The sequence below is a fragment of the Anser brachyrhynchus genome, assembly GCF_964034855.1.
Source record: "Anser brachyrhynchus genome assembly, chromosome: 3".
Classification (NCBI taxonomy): domain Eukaryota; kingdom Metazoa; phylum Chordata; class Aves; order Anseriformes; family Anatidae; genus Anser; species Anser brachyrhynchus.
Window position 1 is genome coordinate 37,959,370 of NC_137696.1, and position 11,805 is coordinate 37,971,174.

Genomic DNA, 11,805 nt, shown 5'->3' on the forward strand with positions numbered 1-11,805 from the left:
AGCAATTACTGCAAAGGGGTGCAGCTGAGCCTGATCTCAACACAGCTGAAGCATGAGCGCTGCCAAGAACAGAGTGTGTTCAGCTCTGTTTTAAAAACTATGGTTCGTCTTCAGTTGCAGGAGCGCTCCTTGTTCTCATTACCTCTCCTGAGTGCCAGAGTCTGTGAGGTAAGCAAGAGAGCCTGCTCCTGCCTTGCCTACAATGAAAACTACTTGTTTCAGTGTGGAACTCCATTTAACTAGAAATTATCCCCTCTAGATGTTTGTCCTCACTGGAGGATCTGGTACATCCCAAAGCTAAGCATTTTCCCATTCACCTCATATAAATATACATATATCAATAGGCATTCATCCAATACTATCCTGGAGTAACATTTCCTCTGTACTTGGTAATGGATGCAATTCTCACCGTATCCCCTGTTTCATCTTCAGCTTGTTTCATGGGTCTTTTATTTTATCCTTTCACCTTCCCGGGAGGAGATTCCCTTTCTCTGCATCTCATGCTTGGGAATAGAGTAGAACAATTACAAAGCTTTTCACCTGGACCATGTTTCTGTCTCTCCAGTAGCATCTCTGTGAAGAGGTTTTTCTGAACAGACCTCTGTAGATGATTCTCTTTTTTTCAGAGTAAGAGGGAGGCTGTGATGGGGCATCAATTTTTGTGCTTGGTGTTCACCTAGTATCAGCCCGGCAGAAGTAACAACGGGACCCTGAAAATGGGTTCATCCTAGAAAGTGGAGCGATAAGATGACCACTGTAAACACACAGGACGAGAGGATGGCTGCATTACTGCATAGTCACCATACTCCCCCCAGATGGCCTTTCCCAGGGGTCCAATGTTCCCCTTGTACAGTTTCAAGCAAGACGCCCATTAGGGCTGCCTTCCCCTTCAAACACTACGTAAGCGTAACTGATCCCTTTCGGTAGTTATGGATGAACACACCGCTTCTGAAGGCTGAATCAAAGAGGGCCCCAGTAATCTCCACTTGCATCATCTGCTTCCATGGACGCATGATCAGGCTCTTGCCCTCCACTTCCCTCGCCCTTCGTTTCAGCAGCCCTTCCCCTTTCCTCCTCGGTTGCTCTCCATATCTCACTTTCCCCTGCAAGACTCTCCCTCCATCTCCCGCCGTTCACCCTTATGTTGCATGCGTGAATAGCAGTGGGTGGAGCGGCTGTTGAAATCTTGCTGGATCCACAATATGGGCAGTGGGGTCTGCATGCACTTAAGAATAAATTCTTGAGGGAAATCCTAGAGCCAAGCTAAGACGTCAGGATTTTGCTCAGTAGTTCTGTAGCTGAGAAAATGAACCCCTGGCACCAAACAAGATAAGCAGGGGGTGTTGAAAGTAGGCTGTGTGCCGAGAACTCCCCTTGCTAATCCCTGCCTCTGGCTTTGAGGGTGACCTAGAGGGGGACTGTTAATTTGCCTCTAGATGATGAGACGGCTTCAGGAGGAGGGCCAAGGGAGACCTTCAGCTTCCCGTTCCTTCGCTTCACCTCGCCTCACAGTGACCACTTCACTCACCGCCACACCGGCCCAAGTCTCTGCTTCATCAAAAGAAACCGGAGTTCAGCGTCTATTCTGGGAAATACAGATGGGAGTGAAGGGAAGGAGGGGGGAGACCCGTTTCCATGGTTTCAAGCTCTTTCTTTCTCAACGTTGCTTCCCTCCTCTTCAGCAGTTAATTTCTCTCGTTTTGGGGCTCGGGCCTGGCCCTGCCTCCTCCCCAAGGTTTCCTGCACCACAGCAAGCGCTTTCACACCTTGGCAAGTCCTTCGCTGAGAGAACAAGGCAGGGAAGCGAGCAGTCTGCTTTGTCACGTCACACCCTGGCTTTTGTGGAGTTTTCAGGTTGCTCTGCCCCACCGCTGCTTCCTCCTTCTCCTCAAGCAGCCCCTCACACAAACGAGGCCTAGCTGCACATCTGCCTCCACTGCCCCAAACCAGGGGGATGTCATGGCCTCAGGATACACCACAGCCCTCCTCTCTCCTGCTGCTTTCCCCAGGGCAGGAGGCTCTTTGCAGCCCCCCTGTTTCCCTTGACCCCACTAAAAGGACACCCCAGCAACCCCATTTTTTCAAGGGGAGCAGCCCACGGATCTAACTCCTTTAGAGACTGCATTGAAATAGGTCCTGCTGGTGGCATGTGGGGTGTCCCCCAGCAGGAGCTGGCCATGCCCTGTGCCATGCCTTCCATCCCTGCCAGCCCACGGCAAAGCCTGTTGGCTCTCTCCTCCCAGGCCCTCCTCACTCTTTGCCTCCCCAGATCCCTTTCTGAGCAGATCCTCCCCACAGACCAGGGGCAGATGTCCCCCCAGGAGACTCTGCAAAGGAAAAGAGCCAGCTCAGAGAGACCTTTTGTACTGCCCTGAGCCCAGGCTGATTTTTCCTGGGAATACCTCCCGCTTGCTTTTTCTGTGAAGGAGTGAATGTAGCAAAGCTTAGAGTTGGGCTCATGTCTACAAGTCCAAACACAAGAAAAGGGAAAGCAGGACTGAAAAGCTAGCTACCCTATCATTAAAATATGAAAAGGATTAAGCTTATCTTCTCCTTAGGAAATAGAGGAGAAGTGGGAAGTAGCAGTGTAAGGGGCCTACAGTCGAACAAGCTTTGTTTGCAGGATAAGTGGCTTTTATTCCTGGTGAGGAGAGCTAAGCCGTGTTTACAAATAATGCTGACGGTCCAGCCCTGACTGTGCTCCAAAAATGCACCATCCCTACTCCTGGATTGCCTCAGCATTGTGTCCCCAGAGGCAGGGAGAAGCAATAAATTAGAGCTGCTATCCAAAACATGACACAACTTTTGAGCAATATTTTCTTGTGCCTTGTGGTACGTAGAGGGCTGCTGTCCCCACCATCCCGCTGGCAATTGCTCTGGCAACAAAAATATTATTGTCTGCACTGTGATGGACAATAAAGACCCCTCGGGCTCATTGTTTTAGAGTTGGGATTTAGCCCAAGTATCCTTACCACGCCTCTGCCTCTAAATGCTGTGATTCAGTGACTTGGCTATGGGCTGGAGAGTCGCTCCCTCCCATCTGCTGCAAGGCTCGGCCCCGTAGGTGGGACGGAGGTGATGTGAGGGCCTCGGGCTGGCCTGCAGGACCAGGGCGAGTTACATCCCTCTGGCAGACAGTGCTTCAGAGCCTTGTGGAAGGAGAGCAGCCAAGAGGTAGCCAGTGTGCCTCCTTCGCCCTCCTGCCCAGCCCGAGGCTCCTCTGCTGTGGGCTCCTTCATCCCACAGCCAAGAGTTCCCAGGTCCTGTGTCTTGTGAACCCTAGAGGGTACTAGAGAGCAATATTCAGCCTCCTGAGAAACAGGCTACTTGCCTGTGGTCCCGGTGGTGCCTTTCGTGAAACTAGGAGGCAACCCTGTATATCTTGGAGAAGCCTTGGAGACACCAGGGCCTGAGCATCTCCCTCAGTCACCATCGCTCTCCAAAGAAACCCTAGTAGGGACTGTTCAGCACAGGCGACATCATGAAATGCCTTGCAAAGGTTGTACTTCCCCCCAGGTACCCATAAAAGGGGGCCAACACATGCAGGGTCAGCAACACCCCAACTTCAATGACCAGGATTCCCTTCATTATCTCCTCCTCTGCTTTGCAGGTAATGCAAGACATGTTGCTGTGCTGGTGTGGGCCACAGGAGACTCGAGGGGAATAGGCAACCTGTACCACATTACTCCAGCCCTCTGAGCTGTGAATCCATACACGTCGGCATGGAGGAAAGCATGCAGTGTGAGCGCATACACTGCCCTGCCTGGAATCGTAATGCAGAATGGGATCATCCCGAACCCATCCCATCTAGGCACTCATCCAAATTTTAAATGTTCTGCGAGTTCAGACACAAGAGAAGCATTTCTGCCCTTTCTGCTTTGCCCTGTGATGAGAGCAGAAGAGCAGCAGAGACTGGGTGGGAAGAAAGTCGAGAGGACCCCGCCAAATGATGTCCTAGAAAATAATGACCAATCTTGGTGACTTGTTTCTCCCTCCTGGACCACACAGATTCCCGACGCCAAAAAAGCCCGTCTGCTTCCGGAGAGAGGAACACCTTTGATTCCTCCTGACAAGCCAGGGTGCCAGATGTTGGCAGTGCTGTGGAGCACGTTGGCTGTTTGCCAGTCTCTTGAGGTTGGCATGTTAATTACACCTAAACGTATAGATTTGAATCAGATATAACTGCTCACAGTTATAACTTTCTATTTGGACAGCAAAAGCACTCAGAAGTTCACAAAGCATGGGGTAAAACAAAAATACACTTTCAGAGCAGCAGAGAAACAGTCTGAAGAACACCCTAAAAACCAGAAGAGTTAAAAAAGTGTGCCCTTCTAATCTCTTGGCCCATTTTAACTTGGTGGAACTGATACGCACACCATATCACACAGCTGAGCCTGTCCTGGAGTCTTTTTTTGGAGATGACTTCTTACAGGTGAGATTTTCTTGTTCACAGCCTCTCTCGCAGCCTTGCAGAGCCATATTTCCATGATCCCTGAAGTTGTTTCCAGGGGTCAGAGACAGACAATAGCACAGTATTAGGAAGTGAAGAGTGGTCTCATCTGATACCTCTTCATACCACACCTTCATCCCTTCCAGGTCTGAGCTTCGCCTTTCCACCAGCAGCAGACCTTAATATCCTCTTCTTGTCCATGGCCTGCACAGCTCAAACCTCTCCTGGCTGATCTCCCTGTGCAGCTATGGGCTGTTCCATATTCCATGCTAACAGCAAATTTGATCCTGATATCACTTTCACCAACAGCCTGTTTGACAGACAGAAATGAAGGAAAGCATGTGGTGGGGACAGTTAATTGCTTGTGGCGTAGCTGATTAAAAAGCTTTTAGAAAGAGCTTGGAACAAATTTTTCTTCAAGAAGGAAGGACAGGTCTCCTGATCAAAGCCAGGAGATATCTCCTTTCTGTGACCTAAACTAATGATACAGATGTTCTAGATAGCCTAATTCGTCACTGTTTTCACCGCTCAGATGAATTAGATAAATAGAATGTCCACAGATATGTCCAGAAACTATTTCAAATAACAACAGCCAGCCCAAGCCCTTCTATGGTCCTGTGTGTCTATCAGCCAACAGGCACTAACAATGATGCAGGGTGGGGTCCTTTGCAGAACCTCATTCCCCTCTGAAAACTCTAACAAAGGGTTCAGTCTTGAGCTGGAAATGGATCTGCAAACAAGGTGAACCCTTTGTGTCCCTGAGCAGTTCAGCAAAGCAGTCTTGAAGTTACCTGTGCCCTTCAGCATAGCCGTTGCTGTCATTTGTGTTGTTTGCGAGTTTGAAAGAAAACAAGAGACGTCATTCTGCAGAAGCCACTTCTGAAAAAGCCGCAATGTTTTCTGTCGTCTTGCAAGCAAGAACAGAACTAAACAATTCATTGTCTATACAGGAGAACTAAAGTGCCTATGGGGAAAAAAAAAAATCACAACACACCTTGCCATTTTCAGGCTCTGCAATCTTTCAGCATTAAAAATGTAAAAGTGTACTTACTTCCAAAGCACAAAAAAAAATTTACCAAACATCTGGGAAGCTCCAGATAATTATTGACTATGCTCTTTATCAAAAAAATAAATAAATAAAAGTGTGACAGCCACAATCAGCTCTCTTCTACCACACAGACCTTACTATACAAGCAACCACTGACATTTTACTGGTTCTCACATATGTTTGCCTAAAGGACTGTGTTCCTGCTAGTAGCCACCTGGATGAATTTTGGTTGCATGCACACCACTCGAGGGAAGCCCGGCCAGGAAGAAATCTGAACCCTGGCAAACTCCCTGTGCCCTGCTCCACACAGCCATCCCCACCCGCAGCTGCAGAGCAGTTGCAGGTTAGCACATGCGTGGCCATATGCAGAACACCCCAGAGTCGATGAAACCACATCACGGGCATGAGGAAAACCAGGTGGACACCAGACAAGATTGGTTGCAAGTGCAGGCTCAGGCCCAGGCGCAAATTCAGGGGATACATCCCTGATGAAACCACAGAAAAGGCAGCAGCTATTCTGACAGCAGCAATCAAAGCCCAAGTTTCCAGCAGGCTTTTAAAAGTGTCAGACCTCCTGCACTGGCCCAGAGATGAAGGCACATTCAGAAGCTATTTATTGCACTTCAGGTTCTGTTTTCACTCCATAAAGAAAATAAATGTTTTGGCCATGAACACAGTCAGTTGTTTGGCTTTTGCTAAGCATAAGCAGGGAAACTTCCTAGTAACATCTTGCACTGTCATCAAATACCATGAATTTGTTCCTTTCCACTGAGCTAGGCTCAGGCTTGAATTCTCAATTCATAGACTTTGAACTTGACTCAGGGTAACATTGTTTTTTATCTGAGGTTCACAGTCTCTTGAGGCCATAGAGGGCCAGCCAGAACATCTAGTCTGACCTCCAGCTGCCCCTAGGCCACAGACTTCAGCAGTTCCAGAGCTATACTTGGTTTCAGCAAATCTCTGTTAGCAGTGCCAGGAGAATCCTCAAGATTTTTGTTTTTCAGCAAAGAAGCAGCCCAGGTATTAATTGGCTGGGGTTTGTCGTTGTTTGCTTGTTTGTTTTGGTTTTGTTTTCTGAAACGACTTTGAGAGAGGGAGCCACACAAAGACTATGGTAAAATCTCCATCACTCTTACATCCCATCCAGGTGAGGACAGACCAGACCACATCCAGCTCTTCTCTCAGGTCTCAATACCGAGCTCAGGATGAGGCCTCTCAAGCCATGTCTGGTGCACAGTCACTGAAACACTTCACTGCCTCTCGTCCCCACTCTCTCCACACCACCCTTCCCCACTGATGAATTCAGGAGCACAAATGATACCCAAAAAAACATTATTTCTGAAAGTCAGTTATCTACTGATAATAAAAAAAGGCTGAGCTCTCTGTGTAACTGCAACCAAGAAACTCTGTTGTAAAAACTGAGCTCATTCATAAAGAGAAACAAAGGGGGAAGCTGTGTGCAAGGAACAATTCACAGTGCACAGCTCAGTCAGCTCTGGCCCTTCAGACCCTCTGCAGACCCTCACTCTGATATCCATCTGCACAGGCTGTTCTCAGGAAACTTGCATGGGGGGATGGAGAGAAAGGTGAGATGATCTTCTGTACACATGGCTATGAAACAGCAACATCATGATGACTTATGAGATACTTTTCTCTTGCTTTCACCATCTTCAGAGATTCATACAAACTGCCTAGCTGGTAGGAATGCTTATGGCCAAATTCCTGTGGGAAAAAATCTTGCTGAGTCAAGCTGGTTGAAAAACAGAAATTCTGCTTTGTGGGAAATTCCAGGACTTTTGTTTTCTCCCCAAATTAATTGGAAAAGTAAGAAATCAAAACTTTCTGCAGAATGACATTTCCAAGCATTTTGCTTGAGTATTTGGAAGAAAAGATAGGCCAGCCAGAGTTTTCCAAGCCACAGCTTTGTGTGATGTGTGCCAAGTATAAAACCTTTTGGATATTTCTGTGCTGCAATTCCCAGAGCCACACCACACCGCAGTAAACAAGTGCAGCATCAGAGACAGCACTCCTAGCAGCACCATATTGCCCTACAGAAAATTCAGTGTCTGTGCAGGCCACATCTGTGACCTTCCCCTAGCAGACACACCAGGCTGGAAGGAGATTCCCTTCCTGGCAGAGCCATTTGTTGGGCTCTCTTGGCTATCTGTGCAAGGTGAAAGTGTGTTTATATTGTGAGTACTTTCTCTTTCCACTGTCATTACCTCTCCCACTCACTGTGTGTGTTCCAGTGACGTGCAAAGGAAGTTACGGCTGACATAGGAGAGGGACAGGTTTTTAAGATGTTCCCCAGAGCCTTGAAACAAAGGCTGTTACAAGGAACTCTCTGTGCTTCTTCCAGCGCGGAGAGTGTACGCACACCCACATGGCAGCCCCTGAAGCTGGGATTGTGCAATCCTATGCAGCACCAGTAAGGCTTCGTCTTGAATACTCACTGAACTGAGATCATGAGGCTGAGTAAGGGTGGTTTCATCTCTGCATCCTTTCACTACATCAAGAAAGGGAGTAATGGTCAGCAGCAGGCGGCTTCACAAGGTTGTGCTCAGAGGACATAGTGTTTCCAGCGTGGTAGCACGTGGGACCACAGCCTCTGACACCCAGGCTGGAATTAGGGTGGGAAAAAGGTCAGGAACACACCAAGGTCTGACGGTGCCTTTCTGTGCCAGAGCTTTACAGGCTTTCCCTAACTCAAGCCAGAATCAGCCAGAGATTTCATTAAATAAGCAGTCCCAGGTTTCTCAAAGTGTCAGGGCACTATAAAGGATTGTTTAGCACTAGTATGATGAATTAATTTAGCTAAAAATTCAGCCAGCACCTCCTGCTTCCAGACTGTTCAGTGGCATATTTGTAACAGTGGCAAACGGAGGCACTGAGAGTTGCACCATGCAGTGCTGGAGAACTGAATAGTGAATTTGCCGAGGACTGAGTGGAACACAAAGAAAGTGATGCTTGGGGGCACTTCACTGGCATGCAGAAACAACAAGTTTAACAAACCACTGCAAACTCCTTAAGGGAATAAGAGGACAGAAGGGCTGCAAGGAATAGATGTGGAGCACAGGAAAAACAAAGGGAGCTTAGGAAGCAAAGTAGCTGTATTACTTCTTCCTGAGTTGGAGCATGAAGTTCCTCTCTGCTAAAGGTTCTGTATACTTCACACAGCCTATGTACCAGGAGAGCAACATTGGGTATCTCCACTGGGTTATAACAGGAATACAAGAAACTATTTCAAATCACAAATATTGCTGTCAAGGTGCTGGGGGGTTACAAACACAATCCCTGATTCTGCCATGTGTTTCTTACAAGTGTCTTCTCCTGCTCAACCTCCAGGCCTCATTAACTGACAGGGGCTCGGTGTGGGCTCCAAAGCTGACCCACAAATTGCTCCTTGCAGGGCCAGGGCCAGAGTTGTACCAGCAAATTCATTTTGGGAGAGTGACTTTTAATGAGGCTTGAAAGGTCTGCTAGAGAAGAGGTGTGAAGCTTTCTAAAAATTTCATCGTGCTCACTAATTCTCCCAACAGGAGAATTAAGGCCAAGTGACTTGATCACATCCCTTCTCCCACCTTATTCCCTAGTCAGGAAACAGAAACAGCGGCATGGCACACTGGTGAAAGTGACACATGGCTGCAAGGGTACCAGGAGTACTGGGTACACAGGAAGCTCTCACAGACCTATTGCTAAGAGGTTTCCAGTGGCATTGTCTGTCCTACCAAAACTGAAATCAGGCAGTATACGGGGGAGAGGGGAATATACTAGACTGACACTCATGTAGTACAGAGGGATAACACCAGGTAATTTGCTTTTTTAACTCCCTTTGAATACATCGGGAAAGGTTTGGGCCTAAGTGAGATTCCAGTGGATTCCAGCCTAGTGCGACTTTCTCTGCACAGGATTGAATTCCACACCACCACCACCCAGAAAACAGACTATTATAAAAAGGTTTACTATTTCTACTACCAAACCGTACAGGAAGGAGAAATGAAAAATAGCAGGACTGACAGCGTAGGGTGAGAGGACAGATTATCCCTAGGTGTTCTACTGCAGGAGCCAACTTTTATGATGAGCAGGGTTTATGCCAGCAAGGGTTCATCTGCATGGTCAGATGATCCTGTGCAGTCTACCCTCCAGTCTCTCCTCTCAAGCTACCCGACTTTGCAAGAGAGGAGTAGTGCCTTGCTGGCTCCCCTCCATTCTTTTGGGGCCTTATCCCACAGCCCTGAGTGCCGTGCAGGAAAACTGCACAGCTCTCTAAGCCCTTTCCCAGAGAACTGGGAGGAGAGGTGTCTGTCTGACCCAGGGAAAGGGGGCGGATTGTAGGAAGCCCCTCGAGGACTAGGAGCATGGGTGAGGGGCTAGCCTGCACCCACATTGCAGAGCAGTTATGTCAGCGGCCTTGCGATTGTACTCTAGCCCATCTCCTTGGCTGACCAGCCAGCTCAAGTCAAAAAGCATCTCTGATTTATAGGGATGTGGGTGTGGATGAAACACAAGTTACCAGCAACACTGGAGTTATAATCTTATTAACTCTGCAGTGAACACCCAAACCAAGCAGGGAGGCCAGGGAGACAGTGTGACTGTAACAGAGAAGCAGGGCAGCCAGGCTTGTAGTTCTGGTCCAGTTGTAGCCTTCCCACTCTCGTTCCCTCCACCCCACGCACCCAGAGGTCCTGGGGCCACCTGCACAGGGTGGGGGCAGGTCATGGCTTTCCTTTCCAGTCTCCAGGACGGGGGATGTCAGCAGCCAGACCCCCTCCCCCTGGCGCTCATCCCTCCTCCGCCTTCACCCCGAGACCCCGCAGCTGGGCCCAGAGCACGCAGCCAGAAATGGGAGCTGTCAGCGCAATCAGTCTGGGTTTCACAACCTCCTATTACTGCAGCTTTACGGTTTGCTTGCTCTGTGTGCCAATATATGTGGACACATGCTCTGTGTCTGTGGATATATATGCACCCGTGTGTCATGTTACCCATCTCCTTAAGCACAGGGGAAGGCCAGGCCAGTGAAAAGGTGGTGTTCATGGTTTGGCATCTGCACGTTTTGTGGTCGCTCTTTGTATCAGATGGGCATGGGAAATTCCTACTGGACTCTGGCAACAAGTCTCTCCCTTGGCTAATTTTTAATGGCAAAGGTTTTGTAATCACCATCCGAGCCTGAGGAGCAGAAATTCCTGCGGGGTAATTGGCTTTGTCGGTCTGTTGGGTGCACTCAGTCTTGATCTCTTCAATTACTGTACGCATGTACCTACTCTCACACTGACACGCCGGCGAGGACAAGCCTGCCGGCTCATGGATGGGTGCGTGTCTTCAAGCAGCACAACTGCCCTGGCAGCTAATGCAGCGCACGAGACCTCGGCCAAGTCTAGCAAGACACACCAGGCTCAGCTTGGTAGCAGCCACTTCATGAACTAGATCGCAGAGGGGACAGGATCTGTGGGGACAGGGGGCCACCAGCCAGTCTTCTTCCACCACTTTGACTTAGCTCGATCACAAACTTCTCCATCTGCCACCACTTAGGGCACCTCGCTGTACTTTCCAACAAGGCCTTTTTTGCACGGAAAATGCTGTAGCAAACCTTCCCCATGGAGACACAGCTTCCCCTGGCAAAAGGTCTGCCTTTGCCAGGGTGGCTTATCCCTGATGAATTTGCTGCCAGCAGAACAGCACATCGTCTTAAGACTCTTGACAGCATTGCCGCATCAACGGGAGGGACAGGATGACTTTTTCTTTCCTTAATTAATTGGGTTATGCAGGCAAAAAATTTTTGGGAATGGATCAGGCTGATGACCCCTTAATGCTGCCTCATCAGCATGCAGCATTTAAAGGATGTATATGCACTGAAGCATGCTTTGAAGCCCCTCCATGGGGCCCAGGAGGGCTGTGCATAGGCACAAATCTTCAAGCCCAGCATCTGTTATATCATTACACTCTGAACACCGCTGAGGGCTCAGGCACAGCAAACGAGGCCAATGTACGCGTGTGTTATCCTCCTCATGCACACCATATCTTCACCATAAGGTGACCAGCACGTTCCTCCATACCATATCTGTCCCACTCATGTCCCACCTGTCCCACATGCTGCTGCTGTCCCTTCCCATCCTCCCCACCTCCTCCCTGGGACAATATCTTTGCTTTTCCCCGCTAGACCACAGATCTACTGCCCTTTTCCCTCCGCTAGTGGCCTGTGGGTTGTTCCCCCACACCGCTGGAGTTCACCGCAGGCAACTTTCACTCCCTCGTCTCCTCTAATTGCGGTTGGCACCCCCCGGGCTGGGGGGGCTCATAAATACTGCGG